General features: G+C 36.9%; 1 protein-coding gene and 1 pseudogene across 13 annotated transcripts in view; one reads left to right on the top strand and one right to left on the bottom strand.

The window, feature by feature from the left end:
* Nucleotides 1-23,052, top strand: part of TBC1D5 (TBC1 domain family member 5) — a 591,323-nt gene that overhangs the window by 399,051 nt on the left and 169,220 nt on the right. The gene's annotated exons all lie outside the window — the stretch shown is intronic.
* Nucleotides 1,990-22,821, bottom strand: LOC117084532 (annotated as a pseudogene).

The raw sequence follows: 23,052 nt of genomic DNA, 5'->3' as shown, positions 1-23,052 counted from the left end.
CACTGCTGCCTTGACCACCAGAAAGATCTAGGAAGATGGGAGATGATTTAGGGCAAAAGCTCCCAGCATTATGGAAGTAGCAATGCAAAGATGTCACCTATAAAATATACATATTGTGATCTACACATTTATATATCCTGTTAATAATAATTTTCTATACTCCAAAGTAACAGTCATTTGATTCTTACCTTTTATTTTTTGACAGAGAAAAACTTACCAAGTGCTCCATCTTAAGACTTCCCTTGTTACTTAGGGGCAGATAAGACCATAACTTGTTAAGATATGTTTAGTAATACCAGCCCATTAAAATAATCAAATTAATATTTACCATTTTCAAGAAGCTCTTATAAGAAGTAATTGCTTTTCTTACCTTTGGGTATATATAACCCGATTTTAAGACTTAGACCAAATTTAAATCTCTGTCATCTTATTTTGATTAAAAGGGTACATGATTTATTTTATACATATTTTACTATTATTTCTGAGCTGATTGGCTTATTGTGCCTTATCTGTAGATTCCCCCCCTAAAAAAATTGAGTATAATGTTTAATATGCAGTTAGACAGTCCGATCACTTTGGAAAGAATAAAAAAGTTCTCAACTTCAGTTACCTTGCTGAATCCTTTTGATACAATTCTGTGGAAATATGAAAATGGCCTATCTAGAAATTATATCTAAAGTTGACTTACCAATATTTTAATGTTTAGATTTAACTAGGTCTTGAAGTGAAAGACTAGATCCCACAATCCTTAGAATGAGAAAGGTGTATTTCCTCTTGTCAATGAGATTATATTTAAGAAGAGTTAGGCTTTCTTTGAAGGCATCATTAAGAAACAGAAAAAGTCTTCAGTTTTCTGGTAGGTTTTAATCCTGACCCCACCATTTTCATATCTCTGTAATGTTGGTCAAGTTACTAAGCCATCTTCACGCAACTGCTTCATCTGTAAAATGGGAATATAATAATTAACTCACAGAACTGATAAGTGTAAAAGAAAATGACTTACATAAAATATCCACAGCAAGTATCTTCATTTAATGTAATTCCCTTAGGAATCAGCAAAGTCTGTATATACATGGTCTAATAATTAACATCAATTTGAATTTCTAAAGATGATTTAGATGATAAGTAGAAAAGATTCCTCTAACCTTCAGGTGGCTCGTAAAATCAGTATTCTTTATGGAACAGGTAGTATCTGTCTCTACTCTGCAGTTATTCCTTGACATCCTTACCTCCAGCTACTGACTCTCATGGTCATATTTCCAGTAACCACACCACCTTAAGAACCTTCATTTTAAACATGCTACTCTCTGACTTGTCACCTTAATCCTTTCACTCTTATCTCCAACCCCTGCTTGACTTCTAATTCATTTATTCCACTGCTTTTTCATTGTCATTTACTCCACTAATGTCCTCATTTCCCCAGCTTGTTCCATGCGTTATCATTTTAATTACTCCCTTGAATTTATCCTCTCAATACCCTTGCCCATTCTCCCTCTGTTATTTGCTTAGAAAACCCCAAACGCTACTCATGCTTGTAAGTGAACAGCCAAAAGTAATAGGAGAAAAATATAACCATACTTACTGAACTCACTTTCTCTAGCTTCAAATGGACCTTAGCATTGTCTAGCAACCCTACTATATTTCCTCTCTTCTTAAATGTCTAACACTTCTCTCCAAACAGTGCCCTTCCTCACTTGCTCCCCTTCCCACCATGCTATGCCCTTGCTACTTGTTTCACTGAGAATAGAACTTCCTCAGTATTCCCACAAGCAGATCTTACAGCTTCCTGCATATCTCTGCTCCCTTCCAAGACTCACCCTTATCCCTCTGCTTAAGCACTGGGTCTTGCTATCTCCTACTCAAAAGAATTTGTTCCTGCAGTTATATCCATTTCTTACTACATAATTTTCTCATCTCAATTGTATTTTTAATTGTATTAAACATTTAATTTATTGGTTATTTGGGGGAATTGGATGCATCAACACTGTATTACAGCTGAGCCACTAATCTTGTAGCTTTATTAACCATCATTAACTGGTTTGTTCTTATGATGCTGCTGAGGAATCAGCTGTTTCTGCAGAGGTTCAAGGGAAAGACCTTTTGAGAAGTGAGCAAGTTTTTTTCTGTATGTGTACAAAAACTTTATTCACTCTGCTAACTTTTTCAACATTTAAATTGTTTACAAGATTAGTAGTAATTGGGTTTGCTTTGTTTTGAACCCTAAAGTTTTTTTAACTGGCTATGTGAAATACATTGCTGGGCTTCTTCCCTCTTAAGTTTGTTCTTGGCCATTGTCTTCAATATCCTCATGCAGCAGCTCCAGCATTACCTGACACCACCTGCGCCTGTACTGTATTATTTGTAGCATATGAACATGCTGTAATTTCTCTCATCTGAAGGAATAAACACATGTTAAAACACCCCAATTTGACCACACATCCTCCCTCCAGCTGTTTTCCATTTCTTACTACCCTTTAGTGCAAAACTCCCTACAAGAAAGGTAGAGGGACAGCAAAATTTCCAGTTCTTCAAATTCCACTCTCTCTTAAATCCACTACTCTCAGCCTGTCATCCCCCAACACCTTGCCCCACTCCACCTAACCACATTCATTGCATGTTACTATATGTAGTGGTCAATTTTTATTTCATTACTCAGCCTTTTATCTTTGAAACCATTGATTTCTTCCTCTTTCGTGATGTATTCTTTCTACTTCATTTCCTGAAGACCTCCATTCTAATTTTCCCCCTACTTCCACTGGCTGTTTCTTCTTAATCTCCTTTATTAATTCATTTTTCTCTTCCTGGCTGCTAAATGTTGGCATGTCCCAGGACTCAGTTCTCAGACCTTTTCTTTTCTCTATTTCCCTAAGTGATCTGACATAGTCCTATGGCTTTTTAGTATAATCCCTAAGCCCACGACTCTCAAAGGTATATCTCTACCTATGCTTTTCTAAGATCTAAAGTCACATATCCAACTGCCTAATTAAGACTTGCAGATCCACAAGATTGTGTTGATTTAAAGTGACCAAAACTACATTCTTGATTTTCTTCTAAAAACTGCTGTTTCCCGTTTTCTCCCATCTGTAAATAAAATGACATCAGCATCCACTTACTTACCCACCTGAAACTTAAGAATCATCTGGATTCCTTTATTTCCCTCTCCTCTCCTGTAAATTAACAAGTCACACTGACTCTATCTTCAAAATATATCCAGAATACCCCCACTTGTTACCAGTTCCACCAGGCCACTTCACTCTAGTCCAGGCCTGTCTGTTACCTAACTATTACAGATGTCCCCTGACTAGTCTTCCTGTTTCCATCCTAGTCTCCTTACAGTCTCATTTCCATAAAGCAGCAAGATTGGCCCATTTAAAATAGAAATAGAATTATAACAGTTTCTTGCTCAAACCCTCCAAGAGTATACCATAGTACTTGTAACAGTATCCAGAAATTCTTCCTTGCCTCTAAGGCCCTGCGTGGCCCCTGGCCACCTCTCCAACCTCATTTTCCAAACCCCTGCCTAATCACACTGGTCTTTGATGTTCCTCAAACGTGTCAAGCTGTTCCTGCCATGGAGCCTTTGTACTTCTGTCTCCTTCTTTAACATCTCTACCCACCCACGTCAAGATGTTCCCATGGCTTGTTCCCTCACTTTGTTTATGATTCACTATCCCCTTACCTATTTTATTTTTCTTAATAGCATTTACGATTTATTAAGTATTTCTTTATTAACATTCTGGCTCCCCCACTACAATATAAGCTCCAGGAAGGCAGAGACTTTATTTTGTTCATTGCTATGTTCCCAGCACCCTGAACAGCACCTGGCATAGATATATTCTTAATAAACATTTGGGAATTTAAGTTATCTCGTGTAAACAGTCATTGGGTATTTAATGAGAATCTCCATTATATAGAGTATTTCTAATAGGAGGCGGAACATTAGAGAGGTGGAAGAAGACCTGGACAAATGTATATTATCACAGGGGCCAGGGACGAAGAGAGTTGTCATGTATTTTGTATTATCAACCAAGACAAATGTTATTGAATGTAAGATAAGGAGTGCAAAAGATTAAAGACTTGATTGTTGGAAAGTAAGTGGAGATGAAGAAGGAGTTGACAGTTTGACCTAAACAGTGATTAGAGGGGCTGGAGTTGGGAGTTGGAAAGATGGTAAGGAGATGCAGGTAAAGTCAGGAAGAGCCTTGCCATTTCGGTGAGGAGTTTAAACTCTGTCCTCAGGGCTGTAGCAAGTCACTAAAGGGTTGTAAACAAGGGTATCCCAGGATCACATTCTAATTGCAGAGACACATTCAGGATGTAGTATGAAGAGGAGACTGAAGACAGGCCAGACTAGAGACAGAAGGGCAATGCAGTCAAATAGGCCAAATGACAGTGACCTGGACTAGAAAGAGAATGGGGAGGAAAGGGAGGGATCAGAAAGCTTAAAACCATGGACTGACAGTTATTGGATAGGGACAAGGATGTCAGTTGAGATTGAGGAGACAGGAGTTGAGCAGTAGATTCAGATTTTTGCTTTGTCAGCTGAAAGTACAACAGGAGAAGATTTGAAAGGATAGCATGATTTCACCATTGGATATTTTGAGTGTCAAGTGCTTGTAGGGCATCCAGGTTATAATGTCCAGTGCCCAAGCAGCTACACATACTAATCTGAAAATCACAGGGACTATATCTAATTTGAAGAGGAGATTTAGCAGATAAATGGTTAAGCAAGGGGAACTCATCTCCAACCTTCAAGACAGAAGGTGGAAAAGATGGGCCTGGGTGCTGGTAATTTTCTCGGTGAGATGATAGGAAGATGGAGAGTTCTGTCTGAAGACTGCTAAGTAAGAACCATGGCAACGTGTTGAGAATGATGGTGGGAAATGGCAGGTTGGGAGGTTTGAGGCTATCAGAGAAAAACTGAAATAGGCATTAAAGAAAGTGGAGTGAAATGAGTATAGCTAGAGAGAATGCTTTGAGAGAGATGGTTGAGGGCAACCACTGAGATTGAGAACTAGCAGAGTTTATACTAGGAGCACTCGTATTTGAGAGATTACCCTGAGCACCTGTTAGTTAACTTCATGTGGGTGCTAAGGACAGTTAGTTTCCTGCAGGTTTGCCTCATAGATGTTAACAGCTGGATTGTGGGGAAAGGAAATTGAGTGTTTCAAGTAATAGACCATAGACTTTTAACCGGTCAGAGAAGAAAATGGAGACAGGAGGAAGGGCCTGGTAGATGGGGAGGAAGTTAAGGAGATTGAGGAACTAGGGCTTGTAATAAAGTGTGATAGGGTAACTGCGAGGGATGTAGCTGAGAATTGTGAGGGCTGCCATGTTTTGTTCATATCTCTGTTCCCAGTGCGGCTGAGTTGTTGCCTGTAAATGAAAAGTTTTATGGAGTTTGAGGAGCAGCAATATGTAGTGGAAATAGCCTGCTAATATTCTTAGATCTTAGATCACATATTTAGGAAGTGAAACCAAGGAGCTGGGGACTGTCAGACCAAGGAAAGCTGCAGGGGGGAGTTAATGTGGGAAAAACATTGGACTAGGGTCTAGAGACCTGCTTTCTGGAGCCACTTCAGTTGATTTAACTATCTCCTTTTATGTTAATAAATCTAAATATACTTTGTAACTCACTTTCCAAAATTGAGTTTACAATCACTTTTCTGATGTTTTGAAAGTTGTTAGAATTCTTATTTTTTTAATCCTCCATAAAATCAAGGGTATTATTTTTTTGTTTATGTTTCCACCAATAGTTACTGATGAAAAATAAAACTTACCACCAAGTTCCCATAAAATTAAGGTGACTGAAAATTGCCTATTTAAAAATACCAATTTTAGGTCACTTGGCACCTTAAGGTAAAACATATACATACATAGCTTATTTATTTGTACCTGAACATCAGAGCTAAATATCACCTTTTATTTATATTCAGAGTAGTACTATGTAAACATGTTTGTTATATAAACCCATTTATGTTGATGGATGATGTAATGAAGACTTAGAACAATAATTCTGAAATGATCAAGTTATCACCACAGATATTACAAAGGACCTAAGTGAGTTGTCTCCCATAATTAATAAACTTTCGTTGTAGCATCAGAAGTCTATGCCATCCTGTGGCTCCACAGGAGAGATGCCATTCAGTGACGTGAGGTGGTGCTTGCAGAAATGTTTGTCCATTCCAGTGTCAGGCAAACTCGTAGAGTCGGGAAGTATCTCTGTAGTACCTTCCTCTAACTCCTTTGTTTTCTCTTTCCTCAGTGTTACCCACCACACATTTCCCTTTTAAAACTGTTTCCTCATCCTTTAACTTAATAATGTTATAAACAATTTATACCAAAGCATTTGTACCAGATAACCAATAGATACAATTCTAGTATTGGTGGATCCACATTGATGGATCCATTATCCATAAAGAATTCATAAATCCAAAATCCATAAAGAATTTCACAATTCATAAGGAATTTTATGGATTATATATAGTGTTTTGGGTTTTTGAGTTGATGAAGCTTTGTGAGTATAATTTTCTTTCTGGGTCTCCACTATTTATTTCTGAAGACTTTATCTCATGTCGAAGGAAATAACCTACTTTATTAAAAATAATGGAAGCTAGCAACTCAGCACCGCAAATTTTTGAGCGGCTTCATGACATAAGGAAGAAGGAATACTGTATTGTAAGTCAGGTGATTAGAAGTGAGTCCCAGTTCTGCCACTGTCTCACTGATGACCAGACAAATCACTTTTCCTCATTTGCCCATTTGTCAGTGGCCTGCTAGATGATTCAAGATGGACAATCTATGGCAAGTTAGGTCAGTAGGAAGACAGTACCACACACTGACCGATGATTATGGAAATGGATGGAGAGCAATTCTTGGTGATAGTTGTAAAATCAACTATCTCATCACTCCCAGAAATCTCTAGAGTGTGCTGACAAAGACAGGTTTTTTTTTGTTGTTGTTTTTTGTTTTTAATACAGAGACAGGGTCTCTCTCTGTCACCCAGGCTGGAGTGCAGTGGCTTGTTCATGGCTCACTGTGACCTCAACCTCCCAGGCTCAAGCGATCCTCCCACTTCAGCCTCCCAAGTAGCTGGGACTATAGGTGTATACCACCATGCTTGGCTAATTTTTAACATTTTTGTAGATACAGTGTCTCACTGTGTTACCCAGGCTGGTTTCAAACTCCAGGCCTTAAGCTATCCCCCTGCCTTGGCCTCTCAAAAGTGCTGGAATTACAGGTGTTAGCCACCATGCCTAGCAAGAAATCGAGGGTTTTTAAAGTCACATCCAACTCTAGCATATCATAATTTCAACTAGATTGTATAAAGACAGCTAAGAACAATTAATCAACATATACATATTGAACATTCATTATATGCCAGGCACTGTTCTAGCACTGATTTTATAATAATGGGGAAAAAACCACATACAACAACACACAGAAAAATTCATGCCCTATCGAACTTGCTGTTATAATGGGGGACATAGACAGTAAATACAGGAACATGAAATATAGTTTATGTTAGGTGGTAATAAGTACCATGAAAAAAATAAATAGGGAAGGGATCTAAAAGTACAGTTTTTAATGTGGAGGTCAGAGAAGGCCTCACTGAGCCGGTAACATTTGAGCAAAGTCCTAAAATAGCTATGGGAACAAACCATGTATTTTTCTGGGGAGAAAACCTCCAAGCAGATGGCATTGCAAGTACAAAGGTCCTGAAGTAGAACTATGACTGACATGCTCAAACGAGCGAGGCTGAAGCAGTACTGTAGCAGGACTGTAGGAAATGAGGTCAAAGGGTACAACTAGGTTGAGTAGGATCTTGAAAGCCATTTTAAGGACATAGATTTTTTATTCTGAGATGATAAGCCATTAGAGAAGTTTGAGCAGAGACATAATGTCTCCTGACTTATCCTTTGAAGGGATCACTCTGGAATCAGTGATTACAATGGACTATAGGAAGACAAGAGCAGAAAGGAAATTAGTTAAGAAGCTATTTAAATAACTATCATTTTTTTTCACTAGAAGTAAATTTCAACTAGCAAATAAGCTTCATGAGGACAGAGATTTTTGTCTGTTTTGATTACTGCCATAATATAACAGTAGTTGGTATTAGGCCATCCAATTTATTCACTTAAATAAAAGATAAATTTTTAAATTTAAATAAATGGTTAATCAAGGTGAAAGATAATGGTGTTATCAATAATGTTGGTATCAAGATGAGAGATCAGGGTGGTGTCAGTCTAGTTGGTGAAAGATGGTTAGATTCTGAACATATTTTGAAGGTACAGCAGGATTTGCTGATGATTTAAATGTAGGGTATGAGAGAAAGGGAAATCAAGGAAGATTCCAAGATTGTTGGCTCCTGAGCACCTAGAGGTTGATTGCTGTCTCCTAAGTTAGGAAAGATAGTGAGAGGAACAAGAGTTTGGCATTGGACATTTTCAGTTTCAGATGACTCTTTAATATCTAAGTATAGCCTGGGTGGCCTGGCTCATGCCAGCAATCCCAGCACTTTAGTAGGCCAAGGTGGGTGGGTTACTTGAGCCCAGGAGTTTGAGCCCAACCTGGGCAAAATAGTGAGACTCCATCTTTACAAAAAATAAATTTTAAAATTAGCAGGGTGTGGTGGTGCACACCTGTGGTCCCAGCTACTCAGGAGGCTAAGGCAGGGGAGAATTGCTTCATCTTGAGAGGTTGAGCTCAGCTGCAGTAAGCCATGATTGTGCAACTACATTCCAGCCTGGGCAACAGAGTGAGACTTGGTCTCAAAAAATAAATAAATCAATAAAATCAATCAATCAATCAATAATAATAAAAAATTCAAGTACAGAGGTTCTGGTTCCAAGTAGGATGGAGCAAGCACATTTTACTCTTTTCATCTGACTAAATGCAACTAAAAAGCTTATCAGAGTGAATGGAACAGCCATCTGAGGACTGAATAGTAAGTAATAGCATGTACATTGAAGAAGACCAGAATGGAATACCACCAAATTGGCAGGAAGTTTGCTGTTTCTTCCCTCTTCAATGTTCCTAGTCTGGATGGAACACAGTTTTGCTCTCTTTGATTAGTTATTTCAGGTTCTATCTTTATCTGTATTTTGAATATGAGAACAAATTTTATGCTGGATTCTATACGGTATTTGTGTGTGTGTGTGGTACCTGTTTATATTTCTATTAGACAATCTTCTTTTCCTCCTTATATTCTATGTTTTTAGTGCTCTATGAGATGAGTACAGTCATAGAGAATTTATCTACTTCACCATTTTTTCCTCTCACTTGGTTTTAATACTATATTAATATAGGTTTTTAGAAAAATTCTCTATTTACCATTTTTTTTGTGTGATTACTTAGCATTCAAGGTTTATGTGATTTAATTTTCCTGTATATGCCATATTTTTTAAGTCAAGCATATCGAAATATAGTTTGGCAAACACATACATTTGTACTATAGTCAATACATAAAAGCTGTTCCTGCACTTTAAAATTTTAATTATGTTCCTTTGTAGTCATTCCCTCAATCCCTGGTAATCGTTGATCTGTCAGTCTCTTATATAGTTTTGCCATTTCCAGAATATCATGTAAGTATATATAGCCTTTTTTTTTTTTTGAGGCGGAGTCTTGCTCTGTCGCCCAATCTGGAGTGCAGTGGCGGGATCTCAGCTCACTACAAGCTCCGCCTCCCGGGTTCACGCCATTCTCCTGCCTCAGCCTCCCGAGTAGCTGGGACTACAGGCACCCGCCACCTCACCCGGCTAGTTTTTTGTATTTTTTAGTAGAGACGGGGTTTCACCGTGTTAGTCAGGATGGTCTCGATCTCCTGACCTCGTGATCCGCCCGCCTCGGCCTCCCAAAGTGCTGGGCTTACAGGCTTGAGCCACCGCGCCCGGCCAAGTATATGTAGCCTTTTAATTCCAGTTTCTTCCACTTAGCATAATACATTTAAGGTTCATCCATATTGTTGGTCTATCAATAGTTCATTTTTTTTTTTTATTACTGAGTACTATTCCAGTGTCTGGATATACCACAATTTGTTTATTCTTTTACCAGTTGGAGGATATTTGGGTTTTTTCAGTTTAGAGCAATTATGAATAAAACCATTACAAATCTACATATGCAGGTGTTTGTGTAAACATGCTTGTCTTGGATAAATACCAAGGAGACAGATCACTGGGTTGTTTGATAAATATATGTTCAACTTTATAAGAAATGGCAAAATTATTTTCAAACTGCTCTCCAAAATGGCTCTACTATTTTGTATTACCATCAGCAATTTATGAGAGTTTCAATTACTTTGTATCCTTGGTCACCACTTGGTTTTGGTTTTGTCATTTCTGAAACAACCTTTCTGATGGATGTGTAGTAGTATCTCATTGCGATTTTTTGCATTTTCCTAATAATCACATTGAGCATCTTTTTGTATGTTTATTTGCTATTCATACCACTTCTTTGATGAGGTGTCTTATATCTTGTCCATTTTTTAAAATGGGGATATTATTATGATCAAGTTATTAGAGATCTTTGTATATTCAAGAAATGTCTTTTTGCATATATGTATTTTGTAAATATTTTCTCCTAATGTGTTGCTTGTATTTTCATTTTCTCTTTTCTTTTTCTTTGTTTGAGATGGAGTCTCACTCTGTTGTCCAGGATAGGGCACAGTGGTGCAATCTAGGCTGACTGCAACCTCTGTCTCCTGGATTCAAGTGATTCTTCTGCCTAAGCCTCCCCAGTATCTGGGATTACAGACGCCCACCACTACACCTGGCTAATTTTTTGTATATTTTTAGTAGAGACGAGGCTTCAACATGTTGGCCAGGCTGGTTTTGAACTCTTGACCTCAAATGATCAGCCTGCCACAGCCTCCCAAAGTGCTAGGATGCATGTGTGGGCCACCACACCGAGCCTATTTTCATTTTCTTAATGATATCTCTGAAAGATAAGTTTGTAATTTTTAATAAAATTCGATGTATTAGTTTTTATTATTAGAGTTTTCTGTGTCCTAAAAAATCTTTACCTATCAGTGTCACAAGATTTTCTTCTACCTATTTTCAAGGCATTTTACAATTGTTGCCCTTAGGCCTGTTATCCATTTTGAGTTAATTGTTGTATATAATGTAAAATATAAGTACAAGGTTCATTGTTTTGTAGTGGATGTGCAGTTACTCCATCATTTGTGAAAAAGACCATCCATTTGCCATTGAATTTCCTTGACATCTTTAGCAAGAATCAATTGACCATAAATGTTTGTCTTCCAAACTTTGTTCTGTCAATCTGGGCATCTTTTATAATACGAACACTATGTTGTCTTGAATTAAAAGACTTTTGTAGTAATTCTGTACATCACATAGTATGAGTCCTCCAACTTTCTCTTTTTAAAATTGTTTCGAGTATTTTTAGTCCTTTGCTCTTCAATTCACATTTTAGAACCAGCCTGTTCATTTTTCCAGAAATTAAGGGATTTTAATTAAGATTGCATTGAATCTATAAAATCAATTTTAGGAAAATATAAATCGTAACAATATTGATTATTCTGGTCAGTAAACATGGTATAACTTTCTATTTAGGGCTCTGTGATTGTCATCTTTTTTATGGTTTTCAGCATATAGCTGTTACATTTATTTTTTATATTCATCCCTAAATATTTTACATTTTTTATATTCATCCCTAAAGATGCTGTTTCTTTTCATTTCAATTTCTAGTTATTTGTTTCTAGTATATAAAAATACAGCTGATCATGGTATATTGACCTTGCATCCTGTTTCTTTTCTAAACTCACTCGTTTAAATAGTGTTTTGTTTTTGTAGAGTTATTTGGGATTTTGTAAACAATTATGTCATCTGCACTTACAGTTTTATTTCTTCCTTTCCAGTCTCTATGCCTATTATATATGGTTTGAATTTATTTGCTAATATTTTGTGAAGAATGTTTGTGCTTATATTCATGGTGAATATTTGTCTACAGTTTTCTCATAATGTCTTTGTTAGGTTTTGGAATGCTGGTAATGCTGACCTCACTATATGAGTCTGCATCTTATATCTTCATAAAGAGTTTGTGATAAACTGGTATTATTTCCTTCCTTTTTGGTTGTGGGTTGGTCTGTTTTTCCCATTTCTTCACATAATTTGTGATTTTTTAAATTGAATTCTGTAAATTTTGAATGTTATATAATTCAACTTCATCTGAATTTGTAGTCTTTCTTTAAAGAAATATTGAGTTTACTTTTGGCAGGCTATTAAACTACTTGAGATTTTTTATTTTATATTTTTGATACTTGTTTTTAAACTTTTTAAAAGTTCTGTTCTAATGTATCTTATACCCAAGGGCCAATTTAACCCTGCTGCCAAGGCATGATGGCGCTTGTGGGGGTTCTACTGAATTTTTCATGGGTATACTAACCTCTCTTCAGTTCTGACTGTTCAGAATATGAATATTTCCCAGCATTTTGAAACCTCGGAGATTTTTTCCATTGCTGTGTAGTAGTTTGTTTTCTGGTATTTCTTCTTTGCTTGGCCTTCTAGAAGTTTACCCTTCATATACACAACTTAGTATTTATCAAACACCTAAGGACACCCCTTGTGTAGATTTCTGGAGATTATTCTCTGCATAGCTTCCTCCTTTAAAGGTAACAATGTCCTGCACACTTTCCTCAGCCTTAATTCTGTGTCTTTTAAACTTAGTAAGAGCAATGCATTCTGCTTTGGGTTTCTCCTTCCTGCTCTGTGGTTTCAAAAGTACATCCAGTAAAAAGCCAGTGATCACAAGTTTCGTCTGGGGTTTTTCCCCCTTATGTCAGGAATCACAGTGCTGTGCTGCTTATCTCCTAGTGTCTGCATGTTTATATATTTTGTCCAGTTTTTTAGCTGTTTATAGTATGAGAGCAGTACAGATATACCCAGTTACTCCATCATGGTCCGAAGGGGAAGTCAGGTCTATTAAAAAAAAAAAAAAATAAAGTCAACACTATTCTGTTACAAGGAAATCACTCCTAACGCAAAGGAAACAGAAACAGATTGAAAACAAAACAATTTGCAGAGGCATAGCAGGAAAAGCAAACAGAAATGAAGGTATTTATAATGATATTCATATCAGACAAAGTGAATTTAAAGCAAATCACATTGAATGAGATAAATTAGAACAATTTGTAGTTAAGAAGTTTACAATTCACAATGAAGATCTTTATTTAATCATTGTACCTCCCCCTCTCCCAAATAACAGCAGAATTTATATAACATAACAGCTACAAGAAATATAAGGAGAAATACATAGGTATGCAATAGTAGTAAGCTACTTGTACCTCTCCTAATTCATGGTAAATCAGGCAGACTCACTGTAGTGTATAGAGAAACTAGTTACTCACCTTTAATCAGTTAAATATAATTGGTGTATATCAAACTCTCTATACTGTAAACAGAGAGTGAAATTACTGTATCCATAGAATATTTATTTTAAAAGTATCTATACAAAAATATTCAGTAAATTTTACATAGTAGAAATAGTATAGTTCACATTTTTTACAACAAAATTTGAAATTAATCATAAAAGTAGAAAACAACCCCCAAGGAAGAATTAGCACAGAAAATCATAAAACTCTCTTTACTCTTGTACTAAAAGGAAATCAAAACCGAAATTACAAAATTCCTAGAAAATAATGATAAAGTATATTAATCAGAACCTATTGGTTTTTACTAAAACAGCGCTCTTAGAAATTCTCAGCCTTGTACTCTTAAGCTACTAAACAAAAAGGAATAAAAGTATGTGAATTAAATATTCATCTCAAGTAATAAAAATAACAGCAAAATAAATGAAGGAGTTAAAAGTAAAAGCAGTTGTGCTTTAATAGCGAAAAATAAATGACAAAAAAATGCATTGATAAGTGTTTCCTTTTGGAAAAAATAAATAATAAAAATTTTACATAGTTCATTTACATCGTTTAAAATAATATACAGGACTGAGCCTAGTGGCATACACCTGTAATCTCATCACTTTGGGAGGCTTGAGGCCAGGAGTTTGAGACCAACCTGGGCAACATGGTATCTCTACAAAAAATGTTTTTTAAAGTAACTGAGCATGGTGACACACGCCTGTACTCCCAGCTACTCAGGAGCCTGAGGCCAGAGGATTGCTTGAGCCTAGGAGTTCAAGGCTGTAGTGAGCTGTGATTGGGCCACTGCACTCCAGCCTGGACAACAGAATGCGACCTTGTCTCTAAAAATAGATAAAATTATAGAAAACTACGAAAGCATAAATTAAATAAATTACAAAAATAATTTTTCAAACATATACATTTAAGTATAGCCAGGAATACTTACTATCTTAGTTGGTTTGTGAGCAGATTAATTTATGTTCTGGAATGAACCCACTGTTAAATGTATTATAAAGATACCATAATAATAACAGTTTGGATTTGTTGCATAGTTAGACAGATTCATAGGTAAAAGAAAATAGAGATTCTGAAACAGACCCCCAATACATATAGACATTTAATACTATGGTAAAGGTAGAATTTCAATTCATTAGGGAAACAATGGATTATTCAGTAATACAGTTTTGAGAGCTAACTAGCTGTTTGGTAAATCATGAACCTGTATCTCTATTTTGCACCAAAATGAATACCAGATGAATCAATAATATAAATAAAACTGGAGTAAAATGATGAGTGTTGTTATTAGGTGGGGAGTTCACAAGCCCATAAACTTAGAAGAAAAGTTTTGGTAAATGTGACATTATAATAAAATTTCTTTCTGGGAGAAGAGACCTCCATGTAGCCAAAGAGAGATAGAAAAGTTAGGAGTCACTAAAACTTCCTTGGTTCTTGGCAGCGTCCTGGCCCAACACTATATTCTCTTATACGCTCTTAAAGTAGTGGTTCTCAAACTTGAGCTTGCGTCAGAATCACCCAGAGGGCTTGTTAAAATACAGATGACTGAGCTTTGCCTAGAGTTTCTGATTTAGGTATGAGTGAGTGGGGTTCAAGAATTTGCAGTTTGAACAAATTTTCATGTGATGCTGATGCTGCTGGTTTAGAGACCACACTTTGAAAACCACTGCTTTACAGTTTTCCCGAATTCTCCTTCTTTTGTGTTAAATAACTCAGTACCATTCTTTGCAATCAAAGATCCTAAATTAAACTAAAGTGTCAAGGTAACATGAAGTAAGCAGTTTGCTTCCAAGATATATTTACACTAACAGAGACCTGTACAAAGATAATCAATGCAGCATCACATGTAATAACAAAGGAACCTAAATGTCCCCAAAATAAAAGGACTATTTAAGTTATTATACACCCACTTATGGAATACTATACAACCATAATAAAGAACAAGTTATTTATTTCTATATATGTTGATTTGGAACGATCTTCGTTTTAGCAATCATTGTTAAATTTAAAAATACATACTCCTATTTATGCTTTTAAGAGGTAAACACCTGCATAAAAATGTCTGTATGTTATATAAGAGCATTGGCTACCCTTGGGAAGGTAAGTTTACTGTTGAGGAGGGGATTTGTGTTGTGAAGGAAAATTGCTGCTTATCGTATGTCCTGTTATACTTTTAAGTTATTTTTCACCATTTGCGAAAACAAACAAACAAAAAACCTATAAATTAGCAAAACAATAACTCCACATAGTTTTCCTGTTAACTGACAGACAATAAAAGAATTAAGAAAGTGTGAGAAAGATAGCGAGAGAGGAGGCTATCATCAGAGAGCAGTGCTTCAGACACATCATGGATTTGGAGCATCTCAGCACCAGAACTCAGCCACAGTATCTGGTAGCTGATGTGGAAAGGAAATGAGTATGTTGACAAAAATAAATTTAAAGTATTTTATGTGATGGTTCTGCTGCTTCATATTTGAGTTGGTTTACGAGCAGATTAATTTATGAACATATTATAAACCATGATGCCCTCAGTAAACTAAACTTCACTGAGTTTCTGTTCTCTCCGTTAGCCTGAAATACAATTCTAGACCTCATAAGTCTTTCTAAAATTGGCTGACCAAAAGTGGCAATTAATTTTTCTTTGTAAGTTCTTAGTTCTTTGTAGTTTCCTTAATGAGTTTCCCTGAAAAGAAACCCTCTAAATCTTGTAGGGTCCTAGAGCTGTAATTACCACTGTATTTTAACTGGGGTACTCATGAACTAGCAGATTGCAATTCATCAAAATAAGTCCTTCAGAAAGCACCATGTCTTCTACCCAGAAAAACCCAGCTACCACACAGATAACATAGCAATAGTAGATACTATGCATTCCGAATCCTGTGATTTTCCACGTTAATGTGGAGAGGTGATTTTAAAAATACATACCTGAATTAACTATCCTTTGGAAATTAGAGAAAATGTAAAAGAATAGAAAAAACACTGGGCTAGTTGTTACAGTATCATTGTATAATCTGCCTTTGGATGAAATGTGACCTCAGGTTGTGCATGTTCCTTTGTTGATGTATCTGTAAAATGCCTGTTCCTGCCCAGCTTCTTTGGGTCAGTAATTACAAATTGGGGGCTGAGCAAAGAAATCACCTGTGTATCTCTGAAACATGCAAGAGTTTTTCCCTCAAGTGGTTCTAATGCATGCATTCCACAGACCATTTGCTTTTATAGAGCTCAGGCTTATTTGAAGATCAAATGTGGTAGTACTTTTAAAAATCAAAAAATTGATATAAATGCATGGTATTTGCCATTATCAGAAATTGTGTATGATTATTTTAAAACATTGAGTTGTGATCTTCTGTGCGTTAAAAAATACATTTTCCTTGGTTATATATTTGTCCTTAAAAAATTATATATACACATACATATAATTGTACAGTTGTTTAGGCGTTAAATTTAGCTATCAGACAGGGATAAAATGGAGCAGCCATTCCCCTCTTTAACTCTTTTGTTTCCATTTCGCTTTCACTATTAGAAAACGTAATTTGTGACATTTTGAGCTGTACTTTTAGATTTCTAACCAAACCCATATTCTCAAAGTAGTGAATGTGGTGGGGTTGACTGCCCTTTCCCTTCATGGCTCCTTCACAGTTTCCTTTTCCCCTCCCTGTCTCTCCCTTCCTTCTTGCAAGTTACCTAGGCCCCATGCAGATACATTCAGCTCTTGATTATCTGAATTAATGGATAGTAACTGGGACATACATAATCCCAGATGGTGGATAATCCAAAAACCATTAATACTTGGCTTTGAAATGTATTTAGTAATGTTTTAAATTGTTTTTACCTTTCTAATTATATGTTGCTAATGTTGCCATTAGTTTGCATTCCCTGACTACATCCTAGTTGCTTGGGGGATTTAGTGTGGAGGGGGCACAGAAAAATGCAGAGTAACTGTGGTAAACCAGATTGATGGGATTATTATTGAGTTAAAATTTTATTTTGAATAAATTTTTCCAGTTAGTGATTAAGAATTGTCAGCATAGCGTTCAGTCTATGGCCAAGCACAGTACCTGCCACACTGTTGAAGTTAGGAAATACTTGTTAAATGAAGATTCTCAATTTTTCATACCAGTCTTATGATCAAATCAGGGCTGGCATGAACCAGGAAAAGAAGTCAGTGAAGAAAGTTCATTCTTTCCCAACCTCAGCCTTTCCACCCCCAGGTCAGTGAAGATGAGTATTGGCCAAGTCATGGGCATTTTCCCAAGAGAGTGCCGATTTACAGGCTGTTTGACCAGCTGAGCCACACAGAATAACTCCTCACTAGCAGTGCCTTAATGCAGTGAGCCTTTAATAAGGGAAATATGCTGTTCTTTTAAAAGGCAAGAATGATACTTTGAAATGGGCACGAGGAAGCTGGGAATTCCTTTTAGTAGAATATAACTTTCCATAATACAAGCATCCAGAATAACAAAAACATAAATATCGAGCAGTTCTTAACCTAAGGTCCCTGAATTAGCCTAACTCCTAAAATGGCTTTCACTTGAGTAGATATGATATGGGGATGAGTGTGTGTATTTTTCAGAAGAGAGGGCTCATATGCTTGATTACATTCTCAAAGGGGTCTGCAACTTCTCTCTACTGATGAATGGGATTTCAGTTTCACTGTTTTATACTTTTCATGAAATGTTCGAAAGTGGGAAACGAAACTCCCATGGCAACTGCCTCACAAACTTGCCTCCATTTGGACTTCAGAACGATCAGGGAAAGTAATTTTGTAAATTTCTCTAGCTATAGTTCGTTCCAAGCTGGGGACAGGCATAGGCTGAGAAGCCAGGGGTATTTGTTGAAAGACTGAACATGCGAATGGGCAATGGCAACACTATCTGTGACAACAGAACTCAGACCCAGATAAGATGCCCCAGAAGCCAAATTACAACCTTTGCAGCAAAATCAGTCCAGAATAGTTAGGCCTAGGTCAGTCACTGCTAACTTCACTATTTTTGCCCTACTTTCTGCTTCCACCACAGGACCAACCTAGAGAAAGCCAAATATGTTTCCCAAATAATCGTATATGGTGCTCCACCTCTAGTTAGCCCTCTGCCATGCCTACAGCCTTCAGTGGGGGCATACCTGAAGCCTCCTTCCCCCGGCCCCACGACCCTGTAAAACTTTATCTTTCCCCTGGCTACTTTGGATTATCTTCCAAACACAGGCAGTGGTAGCTGAACTCTCTTGCTATTACAAACTCTGAATAAATAGCCTTTGCTTATTCTCTTTTGGGGGTTTTCATTTATTTTCACTTTGCATTGAGATTTGAGAGGTTCCAGGTGAACTCCCTTATCCTAAAATCTCTCTTCCGCCACTATATCACAGAGCTGATAGTAATATCACTGGAGAAATGTTTCTTGGAGTTTAGCTCTTTATTTCTCCAGGAATAGCATTTTAAATGCATGTTTTATTTTAGGGATAGTTAGATCCACATAGTTGATAGTGTAGAACCTTAGACTTAGAATGGTTCACTGGTAACACAGAATAGAGGAACACAAAATAGATGAGCATTTAGCCAGGCTCCCAGTATCATGGGGCTTCTACATGGGGAGTGGGCAAATGCCCTTTTGGGCCTGGCAGTTTTGGTATTATCTCACTTCTGTTACCCTCACATTTGTATCCCTTGTTTTTATTGTTTTTATAATAGTATTTTCCTCAAAAATAAAATGTATGTAAATTAATAGAGATAGAATTCTAAGAGAAATTTGGCTATGGATACTTTGTGTCCCAGTCATTAAATGTGTGTGTGATGGCCATTGGCTGAATGGTTAGACCTGTAGAGTGAGACAATTTGAAGATGCACACTGAAGAGTAGGCTGAGAAGATGCAGAGAGAAATCAGAACTTCCCATGTATGGATCTTATAGTTTGGTTCCCATACCAACAGCATCAGTATCTCCTGGGAACTTGTTCAAAATACACATTATCTCTGGGCATAGTGGCAGATGCCTGTATTGACCCACCTTAAAAAATGATCAGGCTCCCCTTAAATCTTCTGTATCAGAAAACTTTGGGGATAGGTTCTAGCAATCTGTGTTTTTACCATCCCTCCAGATACCTCTGCTGTATGCTAAAGTTTGAGACCACTACTGTAATTAGAAGAGCCATCCAATAACTTTAGCTTTTTCTCTCCTCATGGAGTAACATTTTACATGAATGCATGGTAGATTTTAGGAGCCCTGACAGCTGAAGCCAAAATATGATCAGGAAACAGGAATCTGTCACCTTGTCCAGTGCCTCTCAGACTTGTACATGCAGATCACCCGAAGGTTTTGTTAAAGTGAACCTCTGATCCAGGAGCACTATACTGCAGGCGGGGGGGGGGGGGAGACTGAGAGATGCATATCTATCAAGCTCCCAGGTGGTGGTGATGGACCTAGGATTACTCTTTGAATACCAGGGTCCTAGGAGACCACACACCCAAGCTGAGGAACATTGGAGGTATGGGCATGCAGGTAACTAGAGCTCAGGAAATGAAAGGGGAAGGTTCCTGAGAGGTTAGGAGGCTTTTATGAATTCCTGCATAAATCTGATCACTTACTGCTTAGAATGTATGTTCAGGGATCTCCACAGAGAGACAGGGGAAGCCCAGGGAGAAGATTGATGAGCAGCTAGGAATCCTGTGAAAGGTCCAGCCTATAGGCCCAGATCAAGATCACCTGTGGTCAAGAAGAGCTAACTTGAGGAAAAAGATTGATATTAATTAAATAAACATTTTTAACCACGTACTCTCTGCCTCATACCAAATAACCCCCAGGATCCTGTGATCTGCCGGAGAAGACAGAGAAACTGAAACAATATCCATAACTTACTATTTAGCTGAGATTTGTTTATCAGTGCCTTTATCTCTGGAAAATGTAACTGGGAGCAGTAACACTAATAGGTGTGAAACCTTCAGACATCAGGCCTGGGCAAAGTAGTGTCCTAAACTTGTCCATTCCAACTAGGGAGCAGTTGGAATCTTAGCTCTGACAGGAGAGGACTACGGGGAAAACAGCTGCTGAGAAGTAACCTCTCTACCCTGTCACTTATGTGGGTTCCACCACAAGTAAGCTACTGGGTATTTTGAGAAATTTACTTAGAAGCCACTGCCAGACAGGATCAGGGCACTTTCTGGAATATAAAAGAAGAGAAAGAAGAGAGGGCCAGTGAAAATTAACCACAGAGGGTACTTAAAGCTATGGGTTAGAGATAAGAGGTCAAAGGCAATAAGATACCCCTGCTGCCTTTTAGGAATGGATTCCTTCTGACTCTCTTAATAGGTACCCATCTGTGGATTTTGGCCATGTCCCTTTGAATAACAGGAATTCTATTTCCAATGTAATTGTTGGTGTTGAGATTGACTACTTATGGAGGCATAGTGACTGTGGTCTTACCTTTATCCCTGAATAGATCCTGATATTTCTCAGCTTAGTGTTATACCTCATGTCAGTTCTTCCAACAATGTGTATAAATGTATTAGGAGATTTATGCAGAGGAAGTCGAAAAGTGCTATTCACTGTAGTTAAGATCTCTTTGGTATTTGAAATGTCTATGATGATTTCAAAAAATAAAGTCACACATGTTTTATTTTTTTAAATGAATTTCAGATTACGGAGGATAGGAGTAATTATTTTTAGCAAATCTCTATATGCAATTTTAGAAAACTTATTTGATCATAATTTCCTTTCCTGAAAGTAAAATGGTAGAGCAAAACCTGTTTACAGACTTTCTAGAAGTAAAAACTGTCTCTGGTATGAATAAAAAACAGTTTTCATGGAGCCTAAAATTCATTTTCCCAACATGACCAACAACGGCACATTAATTCTTTGTATATTTAATTCATACACAGCACTGGCTTCTAAGTAAATTTCTCAAAATACCCAGTAGCTTACTTGTGGTGGAACCCACATAAGTGATAGGGTAGAGAGGTTACTTCTCGGCAGCTGTTTTCCCCGTAGTCCTCTCCTGTCAGGGCTAAGATTCCAACTGCTCCCTAGTTGGAATGGACAAGAGGATTCTCACAGAGAGTGCATCCTGTTCATACAACTATAGCCATATTAGACTATTACCATCATGCATTAGCTTTATTGGAATTTCCTGGTAAATTATATATGCTAATGTTATTCAGTCCTTGAAGTACCATACTTGTAAGCCAAATAGCAGGCATACATCTGAAAGAGGTATGCATGTATGAGAGAGAGAAGGAGAGAGAAAATGTTCAAGCATCAAAAGCTTATCATATTATGGTCATCTTCTATAGCCAACATTTTCATGATCTTCTTATATCCCTGGAAAAACATAGATATACAAGGCTCTACTTTACATTCAGACTATTTTTGCAAAGGCATATTACAGTTGTTCTGACAAAACAGCTTCAAACACTTGCCGAGGAGAATAAATTACAGTAGGAATGAGTGGTAATTATTAGGAACTTATTTTTGGAATAAGAAACCTTCCTTAATAAAGGGCTATGTACTGCCCTCTGAAAGGAAGAGAGAATTTTCCCCAAAGTCAAAAAGACACTCTTAACAGTTCATGTGCATATCCTGTGGGGGTTAAATTAGGTTAACATGTGTTCCCAAAAAGGCAAATTCAAGCTGGGTTCAATCCATGGATTACACAGGACACTTAGAAAGCAAATTGGAATTCTTTAGACACAGTAATTCAAAGTTTCTGTTTTTTTCTCTTTTTGAAACAGAGGTTAGCTTGATGGCTTAAAGGATTCAGATATATCCTCAAGGCATTCAGATATTTTTAAAGACCTAATTGAAATAGTTGATTAGATAAAAAAATTATCAAACAGGTAAGCATCCTTCGATAATGTATTCTACAGAGCCCTTAGGAGACTAGTAAGTGTAAAATTGGAATAAAATTAAATATTTTGCACTCCCTTTTTTTTGTGACTTTGTTTTCTAAAGAAGTTCAAATTAAATACGAGAATGCCTTGTGACCCTAAGTGTAATGAATTCAGTGTTTAGTTGCAATTTTAAGACGTTTTCACAGAGTTGATATAAAGGAAAATTCAGAGTGTATTAATTTCAAAAGAACTGAATACAAAGAAACCCAATATAAGAGCCTAAAATCAGTCAAAGAAGTACCCAAGCACAGAGGTAAACATTTTTGGCTTGCTTTTATTCTTCTTGAATACTAATACAGAAATTGGATTCTGTGTTTATCCCATAGCAGGCATAGATTATTTAAAAATTGTTAGCTTTTAAAATACAAGTGAACAGAAAGCAAAACACAAAATTGATACCATTGAGCAAAAATCTAACATTGCTTTTTTGTGTAAGAATGCTCACCTAGTGGTATCATTTCATGATCACAAGTTTCTCAAGATGCCCTTATAATGTTTGTTAAATTAAATTGAATATAGCATTTCTACATTACTTGTTCTTGTAAGGTTACTATGCCCATATCTCACTAAAGAGCCCGTAATGGGAAAGAATAGGGAAATGGACCTAGGATTTAATTTTGTTTCTCCATGTATAACCCGCTACAGCCAAGTTGGATTAAGGCTATGTTTATTTAAAGCTCAGTCAAATTGGTCCTTTTCATAAACTCATTGGTAGAAATGAATTTCTCTTGGTGTTTCCATGGGTCGTGCACCGAGCAATAACACCAACAGTAGTTACTGATCCCCTGGGA

This window comes from Trachypithecus francoisi, unplaced genomic scaffold (assembly GCF_009764315.1).
Source record: "Trachypithecus francoisi isolate TF-2019V2 unplaced genomic scaffold, Tfra_2.0 Lachesis_group0, whole genome shotgun sequence".
Taxonomy (NCBI): domain Eukaryota; kingdom Metazoa; phylum Chordata; class Mammalia; order Primates; family Cercopithecidae; genus Trachypithecus; species Trachypithecus francoisi.
Note: the sequence above shows the minus strand (reverse complement) of the source record. Positions and strands in the feature narration are given on the sequence as shown.